The following is a 20022-nucleotide window of genomic DNA, read 5'->3' as shown; positions in this document are numbered from 1 at the left end:
GCAGTGTCCTTACTGATAAACAATTTTCATTTAACCATTTAAAAAATTTATGCACCCACTATTCAAGATAAACTGTTCTGGCCCCAAATCCTTTCCTCTTTGATGCAATATACTGATGAATATTTAATCTTTGGTGGTGATTGTAACATGATTATGGATCCTTTTATAGATAGAAGGTCTAACTTGAGATTCTTTCCTTCTTCCATGCATACCCAATTTACCTCCACTATCTCTCAAAGTCTCTTGTAGACTCCTGGAGACTTTGTCATCCTACGTTATAAGAATACACTTATTATTCACCTGTTCATTCCTCTCAATCCTGGATAGACTACCTCTTTATCGCCAAAGCCCAAACTCAACATATTTCCCACTTTGACATAGGGTCTATCCTAATTTCCGATCATGCCCCAGTCTCTTTAAGTCTAGATTTACTTCCTCCCATTAAAGGAACTAGGCGGTGGCGATTCAATAATTCTCTTCTATTAGATTCTAAATTTACATCAGCCTTTTTAGATTTTGCAACCTTATTTTTTGAAGAAAATGAATCCCCTCATGTATCTCCCCAAATTTTATGGGATTCTTTTAAAGCTGCCTCTAGAGACTTCATTATTTCTTTTATTTCTCAAAAACGACGAGCAGCCTCGCCGTCCATACAATTACTCAATACTCAAAAATTAAAAGATTAGAACATTCGTATTATCTGTCTAAGAACCAATTTGACTTGAACGAACTTATTAAAGCCAAACTCTCTTTTAATAAACTTTCTGCAGATTTTGCGAATGTGTTCTTACTTAAGTCTAGTGCTAAATATTACAGTGCACAAAATAAATCTGGCAATCTTCTTGCTAATTATCTTAACATTAAAAAGGAACACAATAAAATTGAATCTATCGCATCTTCATCTAATAATACAGTCAATAAAGATGAAAATATTCTATTAGAATTCACAAAATTTTATCAAAAACTTTATACCACTGAGTCCCCCCTCAACAGACTGACATTGCTCAATACTTATCTTCCATTCCTCCACCCTCCTCCCCAGATGTAGATTTTCTCTCCATAGAAGCCGATATACAACCTAAGGACATTCATAAAGCCATTCAAGTACTCAAAAAAGTAAAAGCTCCTGGGCCTGACGGATTTACCATAGAATTCTACACACAATTTTCTAGTTTACCTATTCCCAAATTACAGCAATTATTTTTATTCTTCATAACATCCCAGAAATCTGAAGGTTCATTCCAAGTAGTAGTGATTTGTCTTCTCCCTAAGGAAATTAAAGATCATACATTGTGTAAGAATTATAGACCCATCTCTTTAATTAACCTAGATTATAAAATACTTGTGGAAATTCTTGCGCATCGTTTGGATAATGTCATGCCAAAATTAATTGGAAAAGAACAGTGTGGTTTCATTAAGGGCCGCCACCTATCTGATAATACTCGTCTCTTTTTCAATGTTCTTAATAAATCTCAAACCCATAAACAATCTTTGGCAGCTCTTGAACTAGATGCCGAAAAAGCTTTTGATAGGGTTAATTGGCAGTTTATTTTTTCAACACTCGTCTGGTTTGGTTTTGGCCCTAAATTTCTTTCTTATATCTCATTATTATATTATTTTCCTAGATCTTTTATTCTAGCTAATGGCCTTGTTTCCTCCTCATTTCCACTCTTTAAAGGGGTACGACAAGGTTGTCCACTCTCTCCTCTCTTATTTATCTTGGCATTAGAACCCTTCGTAACAAAAATTTGCATGAATAAGGATATCACAGGTTTTCCATATGGCGAGAAACATCTGAAGATCTCAGCATATGCAGACGATATTCTTTTATTGATTTCTAATCCCCAAACTTCCATACCAACATTTTTATCAGAAGTCTCAGCTTTTGCTCTGGTTTCAGGATATAAACTCAATGTTGTTAAATGCAAAATCCTTCCTTTCAACAGACATTGTTTCTACGCTGATTTTTTAATCTAGTCCTTTCACTGGAGCCCAACGAAGATTAAATATTTGGCTTGTGGTTCACACCCTCTATTACAGATACTGTATCATTAAATTTAAAAAAATCTACAATGGCGGGGTATATTAAATTCTATAAAAATTATGTTAGTCTCAACAATTTAATTTTTCTTATCTAATCTTAATATTCTTAAAACCTGTTACAAGAATATCTATAATATTCTTTCAAAATTTTTATGGCAAAATAAAAAAGCTAGGATGTCTTTTTCCAAACTTAAGCAACCTAAACATTTAGGTGGAGTCAATTTTCCTGATTTCTCTTCATGTCATACTTCATTTTTTCTTAAATACTCTTCCTCTTATCTGAGAATACGATTGATCCCACTTCACAGCCTTAATGGGTGGAGATTGTAAACTCTTTTTTCTACCCCTTCTCATTTGAAGATTTTATTTCTATTTATTCCCCCCCAAAAATTTCTCTTCACATTCTTAAAAATGGCGTAAAATCTTTCATCCTCTCATATCAGATGGTCTAGATGATCGTACTCGATTTCTTCAATCCCCAATTTGGCACAATAAGCATATTACAATTAAAAATAGGACTCTTTTTTGGAAAGATTGGATAGATCTTGATCTTAAATGGACTTTTCAACTTTTTCACGGCGAAACTTGTATCCCCTTCGCTATAATGCAATCCCGTTTTTCTCTGCCTTCCTCCTACCACTCCAAATATATTTTGTTGATCACAGCCGCTCAAAACTCCTATGATGTCCTCGCATCTTCCTCCACACATACTAAACCTTCACCCACCTCGCTCACATTTTTACAGATTTTACTGCATCTCAAATTTATAACAAATTAAGAAATTCCATTATTATAAGTGAAAAATCTAATGTAGAATGCAATTGGGAATCTGATCTACAGGAATCCTTTGCTATTTCAACATGGGACAAGCTTTGGATCAAAATAAGGAAGTCTTCTAGAGCAGCAAATACTACACAAACTTTATTTTTATATATAATAGGCTTTTTTAATCACTCCAGCTAAACTTCATCACATTGACCCCAACACTCCCTCTACTTGCTGGGCTTGTCCGACCCCTGTAGCTGACCTTAAACATGTGCTATTTACATGTCCAGTTATTCATGATTTTTGGATTAGAGTGTGGCAACAAATTAATAGAATTTTTCATACACATATCCCTTTTTCTTTTTCACATATTTTTCTAGGTAGCATCTCAGAAGTATGGTCCTCCTCTCCCATTAATGTCTGCATTGTTGATCTGCTTATAGCTGTAGCATTTCGCAAATCACTAAGTCATGGAAAAATGCTTCAAACGTATCCTGGTGGTATGGAATTTGCTACAATCATAGATTAGATAGGTCCTATGTTTACCCAATTACACTTGCCATTAAGAGAGATTTATTGTGGCTACCTATTACTGATTTCTTAAACGTGTCAGCTCAGTCTCTACCTCGGCATATCCCTTGCAATGAAGAAGTTCCCAAACCTCTTTGAAGTTAAACGTTCTCATCTGTTTACTAATTTTTGTTGTATATTTTGACCACCTTATAAGCTACTATTATAGGAATTAATGTAACTCAAGACTTGTATTTTAAATATAAGATCAGTTATGCCATTTGATATTATCTTCTCCCTCCCCCCTTCCCCTCACCCCTCCCTCTTTTTCTTTTCTCTTTCCTTTTTCCTCATGAATTATTTACAATATAGTACAATTATATACTGTATTTTATTGCTGTTATACCTTACCTTTTATCCAATAAAATTTCTTTTACAAATTGAATAGTATCCAATGTAAAAGGGGAGATGTATGCAGTAGTGTTGACCCCGTGTTTACAGGCCCTACAGTTGGTGCATTTAAAGAATTATTTCCTGACCATGAGCCATGTTGCAGGATTTTTTACTTCCGGGCTGCTTCTGACTATAGAATCCCTCATGGATTTGGATTTTCTAAAGGTGATACTATGCTTAATTGGTAGAGACTTACCAATGACGGGGTCACCATGTACCACACTCCAATTTTTATAGATGATTCTACGTATAGTGTGGTACTGCTTGCTATATGTAAGAATCAGTCTAATTTCCATCTGGGTGCTAACCTGACCCGAGGGAATTTTGGAAGCTCTGTTGGTAAGCAGGTCTATCCTGGCTTTGCTGTTAGCTTTAGAGACAGCCACATCAATTGTCTATGCTTTGTAGCCTCTCTGCAAGAATCTTACTTTGCTGTGTTGCTGTACTGCTACCTGATCCTGGTCGTTGCTGCAAGTATGTCGTATCCTCAGCATCTCTCCATATGGAATACTCTGGATGAGATGCTGACGATGAGGACTGGTTGTATATATATATATACATATATATATATATATATATATTATCTACTGGCGGTCGCCAGTAGATAGTTATAGTTACAACCTAGTTTCCATAGGAAATCTCAAAATTCTATTTTGAATAACTTTGGCGCCGGTTGACGAATCCTCGCGAAATTTTCAAAACTAATGGGGCGCTCTGTTCAGCTCCTACCCTGAAAGTCTCGGGGTGATTCGTCAAGCGGGGGTCGAGAAAAAGGGGGGGTCCCAAAACGCGTTTTCCCCATGCATTTTTCCATAGGACCTTTAGTCACAGCTACAGCCCGAACGGCTGAACAGAATTACGTGAAATTTGGCAGAGAGGTAGCCATAAGGTCAAGGAAGTGCCTGTTGCAGGTCTGGTGTAAGTCTGTTCAGTATTTCCTGAGAAAATAGCATTTAAAAGCATATATGTATGTGGGCGGAGCCTAACCACACATCTCATCCTGAGATCTGATTGGCTGTCAGCACTTCATCCAAGAAGTGTAGGCAGCCATCTTGGGACCAATATACATGATAGCACCTCATTAAAAAGCATTGCAGTTAATAGAAGGTTTTAAGACTTTATTTACATTATAAATCATTTGTTGATGGTACCATACTCATTTTAGGAATTGTGGTATGTTCTAAGGTGATTTCACTATGTGAAAAAGCCTTCTGCTGGGATATCATGATTGAGAGAAAAATATTTTCTCATGCTTTTACCACAGAGGTTTGGAAGGTGATCTATAAACTAAACTGAGAGCCTATTTTCTGTAAATTCACATTATCTTTCTCAGTCATGTGAGAATGAAGACTGATATTCTCAGTAAAACATGTACATCCAACAAGGGCAGAGACTGTCAGTTGATTCCTTTGTGTTCTACTGCAGCTTCCCAGAGTGGTCCAAAGAACTACTAGAGCGCTAACAGTCCTACTTATGATAAACGTATGGCACACCTGAAGCCATCTTGCTTGGATTAAAGTGGTAACTCTTAAAACATTTAATTTAAAAAGGAACAAAATGAGGGGGTTCATTTTTCCATAAAAAGTATGACTAGTGCTGCAGAAAGAAAAATTAGGGCACATTTTGAGTGACTTCTAAAATCCTCTTCTATTTCATTAAAAAATTCTGACATGCAGACTGAAACATGCACTTTCAATACCAGCAGCAGTTTTCCCTGGTGAGCAGTAGCTTTACTACAGTGATCTAATGAGCAAACAGAGTGCTAACATTCTGAATTTATGGCAAATGTGTGACACATCTGAATGCCTTCTTGATGGAATCAAAGTAAAAAACTGAAAGTATTTCCTACTGAGGACACTGCAGTAAATGAGGAAATTAGGAAACTTCATAACAAATAAGTCTCCCAAGATGGCCACCAGAGACAAAAGAGCCCAAATGTAGCCCAAATATCACCCAGATGTAGCCCAAGTATAGCCCAATGACAGAATGTCCCAGAATGTTCTTAAAAACAACTAGAGCGCTTACTGTCTTCATTATGACAAAAGTATGGCACACCTGAAGCCATCTTGATTGGAATAAACTGGTAACACTTAAAACATTTAATTTAAAAAGGAACACAATGAGGGGGTTCATTTTGCCATAGAAATTATGATTAATGCTGAAGAAAGAAAATGAGGGCACATTTTGAGTGACTTCTCAAATCCTCTTCTATTTCATTAAAAAATTCTGACATGCAGACTGAAACATGCACTTTTAATACCAGGAGCAGACTTCCATGGTGAACAGTAGTTTTACTACAGTGATCTAATGAGCAACTAGAGTGCTAACATTCAGAATTTATGGCAAATGTGTGACATATCTGAATACCTTCATGATGGAATCAAAGTAAAAAACTGAAAGCATTTCCTACTGAGGAGACTGCAGTATATGAGGAAATTAGGAAACTTCATAACAAATAAATCTCCCAAGATGGCCACCGGAGACAAAAGAGCCCAAATGTAGCCCAAAATCACCCAGATGTAGCCCAAATATAGCCCAATGACAGAAGTGTGCAAAACACTTATTATTTTGTGTTTTTGCAGTGTTATATAGTGCAGAATTGTCAGGTATTGGAGTGCTTTACATGAGCATTGGTTACATCACACAAGAACACATTCATTTTGGTTGTAGACATGGGGAGACTAAGTGATTTGACCAGAATCACAGAATGTCGAGCTGAAGCAGAAACTTCAACCTGGTTCCCCAGTTGCAAAGTCTGCAGTTCTGGAAGTAACACCACATCCTCTCCCATAAGTGTAACATTTAATCAAGTGGTCAACTGGATAAAAAAACATAAAGATAACAAATAATTTAAAAGTGCTTTGTCGCTATTTGAAAACTCAGAAAATATGTCCTTATTTTAGTCTTTTAGAGCACTAACCATAATTTTGATGCCAATAAGACCCTCTCATATATGTAATTTCTAAAGGAAATGCTCTAGGTATTACGGTTTTGATTACATCAAGATGATGTCAGGCGTTCCACACTTTTGTAATAAATATAGAATGTTAGCAATCTAGTTGTTCATTGGGATACTGTTGAGAGGCAGAGGCCAGGGGCACGGACTCTGAAAATTGAAGGCAGGTAGGAGGGTGCAAAGGCAACAATTTAATCACACTGAGCAGGCAGGAAGGGCCGTGGAAGCACAACAGACTATGGAGGGCAGTGGAAAGGGGGGCAGGGGCAACAAACAAACAATACAGGACTTGCAAGAGAGGCTGAGGCAATGTAATAGACCATTGTGGGCAGAAGGAAGAGGCAATGGTAGTACAACCATACATGCCAACAGACCCGATTCAGCCAGGAAACGTCCAATGTTTTTAAGCTCAAATGGGCTTTATTTCATCTGTCTCCTATCTACAATCTCCACTTTTTCAATTTAACTTAAAGGGGAAAATCAATACCCCAGTTTTTTTTCAAAATCTCCCTCTTACCAAATTCAAAATTGTTCGCAAGTATGGTACACAGGATCATGGAAGGAAATGGGGTAGGGACATGGACTTGGATAACAGAGGACAGGAGGGACATGGAGAGGTGCACCAAACTGACCCTGCAGGGCAGGCAGCAGGGTTTGCAGCAGCACAATACACCACACAGGGCATGCAGGACGGGAGTGCAGCACAACAATCCATAGAAATCAAGAGGGAGGGGACAGGACCATGCACATGGACAACAGAGAACAGAGGGGCAAGAGGCAATGGTAGCTAGCTGACCATAATGGACAGACAGGAGAGAAAGCTGCAGCATAACAGACCATAAAGGGCAGGAGGGACGGATCAGGGGCATTACAATGGAACAGACAAGCCAGGAGGGAGGGAGTAGGGCTGGGGGCAAGGGGGCAGGGCAGGAGCAGCAAGATAGCCATGGAGGTCAGGCAGGATGGGCACTAGAAGCAAGACACACCATGAAGAGCAACAGTGAGACTGTGATGGCATACACACAGACCATGGAGGGAAGGTGGGAGGGGGTCAGGGGCAGCTAACTGACCAAACAGGGAAGGTGGGAGGGGCCATGGCAGCACAGAAGACCATGCATGGCAAGTGGGAGGGTTAGTGGCAACACAATGGCTATGATGGGCAGGAAGGAGGGTGCAGGGGCATGCACAAAGGACGATGGAGGATAGAAGGGAGGGTCAGGACCTGAGCAAAACCAAAGGGAATGATGGACGGAGTGTTGAACATTGCAAGCACTCACCCCCAGTCTAATGATCTGGGTTTAATCCATCACCGTTCTTTAGCCCACTCTGCCACCCCAGTTCAGACATGGCCATATGCAAATCAGTCTGACCCTGTGCCTCATGGGAACAGTCCAGCCCGAACTGCCAAGCCATGTCTTCCCTGGACCGGAAACAAGCTTCGTAGGACCGGTTTCTGGCATTTCAGCTGTCTTCAGCCAGGCTTGCTTGAATCCAGTGGCAAAGTGAGCAAGGGACTCACGTCTGAGCATACCCTGCCAACCTATGGCGAACAAAGCAAAACCAAAGGGAATGATGGACGGAGTGTTGAACATTGCAAGCACTCACCCCCAGTCTAATGATCTGGGTTTAATCCATCACCGTTCTTTAGCCCACTCTGCCACCCCAGTTCAGACATGGCCATATGCAAATCAGTCTGACCCTGTGCCTCATGGGAACGGTCCAGCCCGAACTGCCAAGCCATGTCTTCCCTAGACCGGAAACAAGCTTCCTAGGACCGGTTTCTGGCATTTCAGCCGTCTTCAGCCAGGCTTGCTTGAATCCAGTGGCAAAGTGAGAAAGGGACTCACGTCTGAGCATACCCTGCCAACTTATGGCGAACAAAGCAAAACCAAAGGGAATGATGGACGGAGTGTTGAACATTGCAAGCACTCACCCCCAGTCTAATGATCTGGGTTTAATCCATCACCGTTCTTTAGCCCACTCTGCCACCCCAGTTCAGACATGGCCATATGCAAATCAGTCTGACCCTGTGCCTCATGGGAACAGTCCAGCCCGAACTGCCAAGCCATGTCTTCCCTGGACCGGAAACAAGCTTCCTAGGACCGGTTTCTGGCATTTCAGCCGTCTTCAGCCAGGCTTGCTTGAATCCAGTGGCAAAGTGAGCAAGGGACTCACGTCTGAGCATACCCTGCCAACTTATGGCGAACAAAGCAAAACCAAAGGGAATGATGGACGGAGTGTTGAACATTGCAAGCACTCACCCCCAGTCTAATGATCTGGGTTTAATCCATCACCGTTCTTTAGCCCACTCTGCCACCCCAGTTCAGACATGGCCATATGCAAATCAGTGTGACCCTGTGCCTCATGGGAACAGTCCAGCCCGAACTGCCAAGCCATGTCTTCCCTGGACCGGAAACAAGCTTCCTAGGACCGGTTTCTGGCATTTCAGCCGTCTTCAGCCAGGCTTGCTTGAATCCAGTGGCAAAGTGAGCAAGGGACTCACGTCTGAGCATACCCTGCCAACTTATGGCGAACAAAGCAAAACCAAAGGGAATGATGGACGGAGTGTTTTAGATTGCAAGCACTCACCCCCAATCTAATGATCTGGGCTTAATCCATCACCGTTCTTTAGCCCACTCTGCCACCCCAGTTCAGACATGGCCATCTATGCAAATCAGTCTGACCCTGTGCCTCATGGGAACAGTCCAGCCCGAACTGCCAAGCCATGTCTTCCCTGGACCGGAAACAAGCTTCCTAGGACCGGTTTCTGGCATTTCAGCCGTCTTCAGCCAGGCTTGCTTGAATCCAGTGGCAAAGTGAGCAAGGGACTCACGTCTGAGCATACCCTGCCAACTTCTGGCGAACAAAGCAAAACCAAAGGAAATTATGGACGGAGTGTTGAACATTGCAAGCACTCACCCCCAGTCTAATGATCTGGGTTTAATCCATCACCGTTCTTTAGTCCACTCTGCCACCCCAGTTCAGACATGGCCATATGCAAATCAGTCTGACCCTGTGCCTCATGGGAACAGTCCAGCCCGAACTGCCAAGCCATGTCTTCCCTGGACCGGAAACAAGCTTCCTAGGACCGGTTTCTGGCATTTCAGCCGTCTTCAGCCAGGCTTGCTTGAATCCAGTGGCAAAGTGAGCAAGGGACTCACGTCTGAGCATACCCTGCCAACTTATGGCGAACAAAGCAAAACCAAAGGGAATGATGGACGGAGTGTTGAACATTGCAAGCATTCACCCCCAGTCTAATGATCTGGGTTTAATCCATCACCTTTCTTTAGCCCACTCTGCCACCCCAGTTCAGACATGGCCATATGCAAATCAGTCTGACCCTGTGCCTCATGGGAACAGTCCAGCCCGAACTGCCAAGCCATGTCTTCCCTGGACCGGAAACAAGCTTCCTAGGACCGGTTTCTGGCATTTCAGCCGTCTTCAGCCAGGCTTGCTTGAATCCAGTGGCAAAGTGAGCAAGGGACTCACGTCTGAGCATACCCTGCCAACTTATGGCGAACAAAGCAAAACCAAAGGGAATGATGGACGGAGTGTTGAACATTGCAAGCACTCACCCCCAGTCTAATGATCTGGGTTTAATCCATCACCGTTCTTTAGCCCACTCTGCCACCCCAGTTCAGACATGGTCATATGCAAATCAGTCTGACCCTGTGCCTCATGGGAACAGTCCAGCCCGAACTGCCAAGCCATGTCTTCCCTGGACCGGAAACAAGCTTCCTAGAACCGCTTTCTGGCATTTCAGCCGTCTTCAGCCAGGCTTGCTTGAATCCAGTGGCAAAGTGAGCAAGGGACTCACGTCTGAGCATACCCTGCCAACTTATGGCGAACAAAGCAAAACCAAAGGGAATGATGGACGGAGTGTTGAACATTGCAAGCACTCACCCCCAGTCTAATGATCTGGGTTTAATCCATCACCGTTCTTTAGCCCACTCTGCCACCCCAGTTCAGACATGGCCATATGCAAATCAGTCTGACCCTGTGCCTCATGGGAACAGTCCAGCCCGAACTGCCAAGCCATGTCTTCCCTGGACCGGAAACAAGCTTCCTAGGACCGGTTTCTGGCATTTCAGCCGTCTTCAGCCAGGCTTGCTTGAATCCAGTGGCAAAGTGAGCAAGGGACTCACGTCTGAGCATACCCTGCCAACTTATGGCGAACAAAGCAAAACCAAAGGGAATGATGGACGGAGTGTTGAAGATTGCAAGCACTCACCCCCAGTCTAATGATCTGGGTTTAATCCATCACCGTTCTTTAGCCCACTCTGCCACCCCAGTTCAGACATGGCCATATGCAAATCAGTCTGACCCTGTGCCTCATGGGAACAGTCCAGCCCGAACTGCCAAGCCATGTCTTCCCTGGACCGGAAACAAGCTTCCTAGGACCGGTTTCTGGCATTTCAGCCGTCTTCAGCCAGGCTTGCTTGAATCCAGTGGCAAAGTGAGCAAGGGACTCACGTCTGAGCATACCCTGCCAACTTATGGCGAACAAAGCAAAACCAAAGGGAATGATGGACGGAGTGTTGAACATTGCAAGCACTCACCCCCAGTCTAATGATCTGGGTTTAATCCATCACCGTTCTTTAGCCCACTCTGCCACCCCAGTTCAGACATGGCCATATGCAAATCAGTCTGACCCTGTGCCTCATGGGAACAGTCCAGCCCGAACTGCCAAGCCATGTCTTCCCTGGACCGGAAACAAGCTTCAAAGGACCGGTTTCTGACATTTCAGCCGTCTTCAGCCAGGCTTGCTTGAATCCAGTGGCAAAGTGAGCAAGGGACTCACGTCTGAGCATACCCTGCCAACTTATGGCGAACAAAGCAAAACCAAAGGGAATGATGGACGGAGTGTTGAACATTGCAAGCACTCACCCCCAGTCTAATGATCTGGGTTTAATCCATCACCGTTCTTTAGCCCACTCTGCCACCCCAGTTCAGACATGGCCATATGCAAATCAGTCTGACCCTGTGCCTCATGGGAACAGTCCAGCCCGAACTGCCAAGCCATGTCTTCCCTGGACCGGAAACAAGCTTCCTAGGACCGGTTTCTGGCATTTGAGCCGTCTTCAGCCAGGCTTGCTTGAATCCAGTGGCAAAGTGAGCAAGGGACTCACGTCTGAGCATACCCTGCCAACTTATGGCGAACAAAGCAAAACCAAAGGGAATGATGGACGGAGTGTTGAACATTGCAAGCACTCACCCCCAGTCTAATGATCTGGGTTTAATCCATCACCGTTCTTTAGCCCACTCTGCCACCCCAGTTCAGACATGGCCATATGCAAATCAGTCTGACCCTGTGCCTCATGGGAACAGTCCAGCCCGAACTGCCAAGCCATGTCTTCCCTGGACCGGAAACAAGCTTCCTAGGACCGGTTTCTGGCATTTCAGCCGTCTTCAGCCAGGCTTGCTTGAATCCAGTGGCAAAGTGAGCAAGGGACTCACGTCTGAGCATACGCTGCCAACTTATGGCGAACAAAGCAAAACCAAAGGGAATGATGGACGGAGTGTTGAACATTGCAAGCACTCGCCCCCAGTCTAATGATCTGGGTTTAATCCATCACCGTTCTTTAGCCCACTCTGCCACCCCAGTTCAGACATGGCCATATGCAAATCAGTCTGACCCTGTGCCTCATGGGAACAGTCCAGCCCGAACTGCCAAGCCATGTCTTCCCTGGACCGGAAACAAGTTTCCTAGGACCGGTGTTTGGCATTTCAGCCGTCTTCAGCCAGGCTTGCTTGATACCAGTGGCAAAGTGAGCAAGGGACTCACGTCTGAGCATACCCTGCCAACTTATGGCGAACAAAGCAAAACCAAAGAGAATGATGGACGGAGTGTTGAACATTGCAAGCACTCACCCCCAGTCTAATGATCTGGGTTTAATCCATCACCGTTCTTTAGCCCACTCTGCCACACCAGTTCAGACATGGCCATATGCAAATCAGTCTGACCCTGTGCCTCATGGGAACAGTCCAGCCCGAACTGCCAAGCCATGTCTTCCCTGGACCGGAAACAAGCTTCCTAGGACCGGTTTCTGGCATTTCAGCCGTCTTCAGCCAGGCTTGCTTGAATCCAGTGGCAAAGTGAGCAAGGGACTCACGTCTGAGCATACCCTGCCAACTTATGGCGAACAAAGCAAAACCAAAGGGAATGATGGACGGAGTGTTGAACATTGCAAGCACTCACCCCCAGTCTAATGATCTGGGTTTAATCCATCACCGTTCTTTAGCCCACTCTGCCACCCCAGTTCAGACATGGCCATATGCAAATCAGTCTGACCCTGTGCCTCATGGGAACAGTCCAGCCCGAACTGCCAAGCCATGTCTTCCCTAGACCGGAAACAAGCTTCCTAGGACCGGTTTCTGGCATTTCAGCCGTCTTCAGCCAGGCTTGCTTGAATCCAGTGGCAAAGTGAGCAAGGGACTCACGTCTGAGCATACCCTGCCAACTTATGGCGAACAAAGCAAAACCAAAGAGAATGATGGACGGAGTGTTGAACATTGCAAGCACTCACCCCCAGTCTAATGATCTGGGTTTAATCCATCACCGTTCTTTAGCCCACTCTGCCACCCCAGTTCAGACATGGCCATATGCAAATCAGTCTGACCCTGTGCCTCATGGGAACAGTCCAGCCCGAACTGCCAAGCCATGTCTTCCCTGGACCGGAAACAAGCTTCCTAGGACCGGTTTCTGGCATTTGAGCCGTCTTCAGCCAGGCTTGCTTGAATCCAGTGGCAAAGTGAGCAAGGGACTCACATCTGAGCATACCCTGCCAACTTATGGCGAACAAAGCAACCAGGACCTGTGCACAGACAAGAAGGTTCAGGGAAGGGGCCTCACAACAGACCACACGGGGCAGGCAGGAGGAGCAGTTGCAGCACAACAGACCAGGGAGGGCAGAAGGGTGTGGCAGTACAATGGACCATGTAGGACAGGAGGAAGAAGATAGGGGCATGGCATGTGGACAGGCAGGGTGGAGGTGGCAGGGACAGGTTACAGTCATCTGACAATGCTAGGCAGGTGGGAGGGGAGTGGCAGCTCAACAGAACACTCAGAGTAGATAGGAGTGGCAGGTCCATGGAACATGGTGGGCAAAAAGGATGGAGCAGCGGCATGCACAAAGACATCGGAGGGCAGGGGGAAGGAGAATAGGGGCAGCAAGCTAAGCACAGAGTTTAAGCAGGAGGTCAATGATGGGGCATAGAATTGGGCAATGGAGGGCAGGAGGAGTGGACTGGTACATCATACTAAATTGAGGGCAGTGGCAGCACATCAGACCATGCATGGCAGGAGGGAGGAGGCTAGTCCATGGATTCACACAACAGAGGATAGGGAGGAGGGGGATGGGGCATCAAGCTAACTGTTCAGAGAAGGCGGGTATTAGGAACTTTATTGTTTTTAAAACATTGTGTCTGTGCAAACTACTTAAAATATGAACAAGTATGCAGCATAATCTCACTTTTATTCAGAAAGAAGAGGACGTTTGTGACTGTGACCACGGGCTCACTTGGCAGAAACACCCCCTGACCCTCCACCCCCTATCGCAAAATGCAATGCTCGTGAAAAGGTTAGGTGAACACAGTGTTATATAGAACATAGTCCTGAGAGCATGATTGAAAATGAAAACTAGATATAGTGTATGGTATAAACTATGCACCAAAAAGTGTGATATAAGATGAACCGGGCGTGAAATATAATATGCAATACATTGTGCGCAATTACAGATTCATTGGAGTGCGCGAGATAGCACAGGCACTAGCGCGTGCTATGCGATATGCGCCTTGGAGTGTAATATGCACAGGGCAGTGTTGTGTAACCTAACTAGTCTCTAAAGTTGTAATATAAAATATGTGCTGCGGAGTGTAACGTTGCATGTGCACTGTGTGAAAGATATGGATCCCAGATTGTAATATGTATGGCATAGCACTGTGCGTTATAACATAGGCATCGAGGAAGGCACGTTAGATGGGGCAATATAACCCGTGCGAAGACAAGTGTGGCATGACATATTCACGGGGTGGTGTTACAGTGCACATGGGCTAGAGAGTGTCATAGCATATGCACTAGCTAGTGGAATACAACACAGAGGTGTGTGGCACTCGGCAGGCAATGGTGAGTGTAACACAGCATTGGGCTCTGTCAGGAGCGTGCTGTGACTCTCAAGTGATGTTGGTCCCCTTTCCAGAGAGTAAAATAAAAAGTATTACACATCCGGCAGTGGATGTGTGTTTTATTAACTGTGCGGGGGGGTTTCTTGCATAGTTTTGGTCGAATTTTTGTCGAATCCCCTTTGAATGGCTTGGTGTGCCTGTGTATTAAATGTGCCTGTCAATAGCTACCCATGTTTGTATAAATAAACGACAAGGGTGTCTACCGGGATTAGGCACGGTAGGGCATCAGACATGTCAGAGCTTCACTAGTGGTGTAAATACATTCCACGTGGATTCATTGTATGCATAGTCGCCTTTTAATGAATATCACGCAAATCGTCATGGTGATAGGTACGTACGGTTTGTCCAGCATGTCCTAGGTGTGTCTATAAATATATATTTTTTAAAAATAAAAAAAAACAGTGGCCGGCCCTGGGGATTGGGGTCAAAAAAATATAATTAGGAGACAGGCCCTGGGGGATGGGGTCATCAGGGCCAATAAATTAGAATAAGAAGGGGAACCACACAGCCCCCCTTCTTAAAAAATTAAAATAAATAAAAGACTGGCATCGTGCCGGAGGCCATGCCCCCTCCGTGCAGCACTCTGCAAACGCGTCCCCAACAGGCATCTCCAGTATGCGCCAGGGAGCTGCGCTGCAGACAGGTGTTCTGAGGCCAAGCCCCTTTTTACACCTCTCTGCAACGCAGCTCTGTGGCGCTTACTGGAGGTACCTAGTGGTCTAGTTTGACCCTAGGGACCCTGAGGATTCAAGGGGACTTAATCTCTCAACTTAGAACAGCCAAATGGCGCGTTTACACAGTGGTGAAGGGAGGGGACGGGGCCTGAGGTGACGTGTGCAAACACGCACTATGGCACGTTTTAAATTGGGGATATAATTTCCCTTCAATACTGAGGGCCCCTGGGGGCTAACTAGCCCACCAAGTGCTTCCAGTAAGCGCCACTGAGCTGCATTGCAGAGAGGTGGTCCAGGCCGTGTCACTTTTTACACCTCTCTGCAACGCAGCTCTGTGGCACTTACTGGAGGTACCTAGTGGGCTAGTTGGACCCTAGGGACTCTCAGGATTCAAATGAACTTAATCTCCCAACTAAAAACGGACACAGGGCGTGTTTACACAGTGGTGAAGGGAGGGGACGGGGCCTGAGTTAACGTGTGCAAAAACGCCCTGTAGCCTGTTTTAAGAGGTAGTTTTAATCCCCATGCCCTATTATATACTAGGGGCTTACAGAGGAGGTCATGCTAATCACAGGGGGACCCCAACGCATAATGTTCCCTAGTGTATGTAGGTGTTTTCACTGTATTTTAAGTGTCTTTTAACATAGCACTGTCTCTAGGACTGGTTAGTCAGACTCAGTTACCACCAGTATCCATCTGAAAAAGTTGAGGGTACAGGATGATTTTGCAACAAGGCTTCTTTCTGCTCTTCTTTTTGTTCTTTCTGCACGTTATCCTTCTTCCTGCACTTTTCTTCGTCTTTGAGGAGTTCTGTTGCTTCTTTCTGCACTTCTTTTGTTTCTTTCTGTGCATTTTTTCTTCTTTCTTCACATGTCCTATCTCTGTAGGCATAGTTAGAAATTAGCATTTAAAAAACCTTTGAAATTCACAAAAAAAACCATAGGTTTCAGGCACGTTATAGTTAGGAACTAGCATTTAAAAAATCTCAGAAATTCACTGAAAAAACCATAGGTTTCAGGGGTGTTATAGTTAGCTGGACTTTTCACTTGTACAAAACCATTGAAATTCCCCCGTTATAGTTAGTTCAGCTAACTATAACTGGCGCGCCCGCAATGCACTGCTGATGACGTCACATATTACATCACTCATGACATGGTCAGTGACATCACTCATGACATCACTGATGACGCGCACCGCGTGCTCACTGTGCGCGCACGGTGCGTGAAGCGCACCGTGCGCGCACGGAACGAACTGCGTTAAGTGGGCGCGCACGCCACGAATGGCGTAAAGTAACTTAGCATTTAAAAAACCGTACAAATTCACTGAAAAAACCATAGGTTTCACACACGTTATAGTTAGGAATTAGCATTTAAAACACCTTGCAAATTCAGTGAAGAAACCATAGGTTTCACACATGTTATAGTTAGCTGGAAATTTTACTGATAAAAAACCAATGAAATTCCCCCGTTCTAGTTAGTGCAGGCAACTATAACTCTCGCGACCGCAATCCTCTGCTGATGCTAATACTGTATTTAGACACTTATTTGCCCATGTCTTCTTCCATTAAATTTTAGCTATACAGATATTACAAATATTTTTTTTTCATAAAGACACATATGTCATCAGCAGAGGATTGCGGTCGCGTGAGTTATAGTTGCCTGCACTAACTATATATATATATATATATATATTACCTACTGGCGGTCGCCAGTAGGTAGTTATAGTTAGGACCCCTTTTCCATAGGAAATCCGCAACATTCTATTTTGAATAACTTTGGCGCCGGTCGATGAATCCTCGCGAATTTCTCAAAATAGGTGGGGCGCTACGCTCCGCTCCTACCCTGAAAGTCTCGGGGGGGTTCGTCAAGCGGGGGCTGAGATAAAAGGGGGGTCCCAAAACGCGTTTTTCCCATGCATTTTTCCATAGGACCTTTAGACAGGGCTACAGCCCGAACGGCTGAACAGAATTACTAGAAATTTGGTAGAGAGGTAGTCCCTAGGTCAAGGAAGTGCCTTTTGTAGGTTTGGTGTAAATCTGTTCAGTAGATTCTGAGAAAATAGCCTTTAAATCAATATATATATCTGAGCCAGCTTACGGTACGCGTACCGTAAGCTTACCGTACGCGTACGGTGGCGTGCGCGAGCGCGATTCTGATTGGCTGTTAGATCTTAGTAAACATTCGAATCGGCCGAAACCAGGAAGCGGCGGCCGCCATTTTGTGTGTTTCACTCAGAAAAAAAAAGAGTGAAAACAAGAAAAGGGGGCAAGGAGGAGAGTTACAGACCCCCTTACATTTGTGAGGGGGTCAAAGAAGGACTGTAAAGTACAAAGAAAACATTTATTGATTTTTAAAAAAATCACGGGGTACGCGTACGGTAAGCTTACGGTAAGCGTACGGAAGAAAAAATAAATTAAAAAAGAAATGAAATGCAGATTTAAGAGTTTAGATATTAGGGAGCTCTAAAAAGAGCCGTTGTGTTTATGAAGTCATTTTTTTAGTGGTACCTACAAGTAAGTACCGATGCAGAGTCTAAGGTTCAAGAGGAAGACTCTGTTCCCTTCATCATTGAAGTGCACACCATCTCCTCTATAAATGTCTTGCATGTCATAACGCAAGTTGTTGTGGTAAATGGCACCCATACCATAGTCACGGAGGAAAGCAGAAACAGATTTGTTGACGTGCTTTCTTGCTTTGTCAATCTGCGGACAGAAATGATTGGACCAGTTCCATTTTTGCTTTTGGCATATGTTGGAAAACACAAAGGCAGTTTTAGGGAAAAGTGAAAACAGTTGTGCAAAGGTGTCCTTCATAAGCATTTCCAGACCTACCCCAGTCAAAGTGCCTAGGTCATTGCCACCACAGTGCACTATTATGAGGTCAGGGTGTTGGATTTGCATGAAGGATTTCACCAATGGCATCAATTGGTGCCACTTTAACCCTCTCTGACCAATCCATTTAATGTCTACATTTGGCAAAGCAAGGTCTCTCACCATACCTGTTTTCTCTGCAAACTTTTCACTCCAGAAGACATAGCTGTGCCCTACAATCCACACTGTGAACATCTTCAAAGGAGAACTGGATGCACTCAGGAGGTGTCTTTCAGTAGAATGGCAATAGGAAAAGAAAGACAGTTTGGAAATGGAGGCATACATATTTTTTTCAAAACAAAAAGAACTGATTGGCTGTTTCATACCATTCTAGAATAAAAACTAGGCTGTATGTGTAAATTAATAGAAGCATGTTTTGTATTGGTACAAAAAAATGTGTTACCAAAGAACAGTACTATGGATTTGCTGTTAGGTTTGAAAAGTCAAGCACTCTTGCTCTGTGGAATTGAAACATTGTGTGGCGAACTTCTGACCTAACTCCACACAGCAGTGTTCCATGAGCTGTTGCTATGGTAGCAGGCAGAAGTCAAGTTGGGGGAAGGGTACTAGGCAGAAGTCAAGTTGGGGGCAGGGTACTTTTGGAAAAGGGTTGGTTTTCAACCAATAGAAATGTGTGATTACATTTGAAAAAAAGGGGGAAGCACTGAGATTTGAAACTTACATGTATATGTGTGGAAAAATAGAGGGAAAGTTTGCCATTATCTGGTTCTGCTGAGAGGAGAGAGGTGTACAGCTCTGAGATCCTGGCTCTGCTAATCTGCTGTTTGAGTGCCACATTTCTTTCACAACTAACTAATTTTAAAGGTGAGGTTAGAGTTTGAGAGGAGATGTATATGGTAAATTAAGAAATGAATAATAGAAATGGAAATCCTTTTGTTGAAGTTGCGTTTATCATTTTCTGTTTTGGGAGAAATTTAAATGTGAGGAACATGTAAAATAATATGGACTATGTTTTCACGATAAATTAAGGTGTACTGGAAAAAAAAAGAATAGTTTAAGGGTTTGAGGTTGGACTCAGTAATGCAAATACATTCAGCATCACTAAGGCTGGTTGCCCTTGCTGGAATGTAGGCAGCCACCCAGGTTACACATGGTGGTGGTCTGAAAAAGCAGTTTGGACATGTGCATTTAAAAAAATCAAAAAAGTGGATTCATAATGTGTCAGTCTGTAAAAGTGATTTTCACTTGCCAAAAAAAAAGAGCAGTAAGTGTGCTTTCAAATTGGCAAAGAAATTTCGTTTTGGGACTAATGTGAAAACATGACTCTGTGTGGAAATAGGAATTACAGGCAGAGATTTATTGCGTTTTTCTCTGGTGATTTCACAGTTGCATTAGTAGGAAAAAGGGGGAGCGATTTTTTGGGGGAAGAAGCAGACTCTTATCACACACCCAGCTGCTTGCCATGTATAATCATGCACAGTATTTACAAGCGAGTGGGGTTTTCAGGTTTCAGTCTGTAATGCAAATACATTCAGCATCACTAAGGCTGGTTGCCCTTGCTGGAATGTAGGCAGCCACCCAGGTTACACATGGTGGTGGTTTGAAAA

This window comes from Triturus cristatus, chromosome 5_2 (assembly GCF_964204655.1).
Source record: "Triturus cristatus chromosome 5_2, aTriCri1.1, whole genome shotgun sequence".
NCBI classification, from domain to species: domain Eukaryota; kingdom Metazoa; phylum Chordata; class Amphibia; order Caudata; family Salamandridae; genus Triturus; species Triturus cristatus.
This window is presented reverse-complemented; position numbering follows the sequence as displayed.